This window comes from Carlito syrichta, unplaced genomic scaffold, assembly GCF_000164805.1.
Source record: "Carlito syrichta isolate Samal-C Ts95f unplaced genomic scaffold, Tarsius_syrichta-2.0.1 Scaffold315478, whole genome shotgun sequence".
Classification (NCBI taxonomy): Eukaryota; Metazoa; Chordata; class Mammalia; order Primates; family Tarsiidae; genus Carlito; species Carlito syrichta.
Genome location: NW_007259574.1, coordinates 1,427 through 2,782, shown reverse-complemented (window position 1 = coordinate 2,782; position 1,356 = coordinate 1,427). Strand labels below are relative to the sequence as shown.

The 1,356-nt window shown below is 43.2% G+C and overlaps 1 pseudogene; it reads left to right on the top strand.

The window, feature by feature from the left end:
- The first annotated feature begins 675 nt into the window (after window positions 1–675).
- LOC103275478 lies at window positions 676–1,103 on the top strand (annotated as a pseudogene).
- The last annotated feature ends 253 nt before the right edge of the window (window positions 1,104–1,356 follow it).

Below are 1,356 nucleotides of genomic sequence, written 5' to 3'. Positions count from 1 at the left end.
GACAAAGAAAACAAAGAAGGAACAAAATGGCAGATGTGAATCCAACCACGTTAAATAGGAGTGGTTAGAATACCTTAGTTAAAAGAGATGGCAGTACTGGATGAGAAAGCAGAACCCGACAACATGCTGTCTGCAAGAAACCTATTTAAGTAAAGACATAGACCATCAAAAGCAAAAGATGCATAAAGATGTACTGTAAAAACAAATTTTAAAAAATCCGAAGTGGCTAAATCAATACGATAAAAAAGGCATGAGGACAAGGAGCAGTACCAGGAACAGACAGAAACAGGACGTGATAATGGGCCCGACCACCAAGAAAACAGAGGACTCCTCAATGTGTGTGCCTAACAATCCACCTTTTGAAATACAGGAAGCAAAACAGACAGCAGTGAAAGGAGAAACCTACAGCTCACAATCACAATCAGGAGTTTCATACTTCTCTCCAGGATATTAACAACATCATCAACCATCTTGACTTAGCTGACACTCACAAAGCACCACCCGCAAAAAAGTGGAACACACATTCTTTTCAGGCACGAATTGAACATTTGCCAAGACAGATCATGTTACGAATCTCAACAAATTAAGATGACTGAAATCATATAAAGTATGCTCTCTAAACACAATGGAGTTCAGCTAGAAATCATAAAAGAGCCTTTCTGAGGAGCCGGCAAGATGGTAGAAATGGAGCAGAAGAAGAAGAGGTCCTTCCACAAGGTCACCTACCACAGTGTGGACCTGGGCCAGCTGCTGGACATGCCCTATGAGCAGCTGACGCATGCAGCAGCAGTGGCAGCTGAACTGAGGCCTGCAGTGGAAGCAGCACTCGCTGTGTAAGTGGCTGAGCAAGGCCAAGAAGAAGGCGCCCCCCAGTGGAGAAGCCCGAGGTGGTGAAGATGCAACTGAGTGACATGATCATTCTGCCGGAGATGGCAGGCAGCATGGTGGGCATGTGCAATGGCAAGACCTTCAACCAGGTGGAGATCAAGCCTGAGATAATTGGCCACTACCTAGGCAAGTTCTCCATCATTTACAAGCCTGCGAAGCATGGCCGGCCGGGCATTGGTGCCACCCACTCCTCCCACTTCATCCCACTCAAGTAGTCGCTGCCAATAAAGACACGTCTGTTCAGTCAAAAAAAGAAAAAAAAAAAGAAATCATAAAAGAAAGATAACTGAATAGCCTTCAAGTATTTTGAAATTAAATTCTCACTTATCAATAACTCATGGATCAAAGAAATCACAAAGGAAGTTCGAAAACATTTTGAATGAAATAAAACATAAGCAGTGCTTAAAGAGAGCTATGTCAGGTAACGTCTCAAGTAAATGATCCAGGTTTTCACCTTGAGAAACTAAA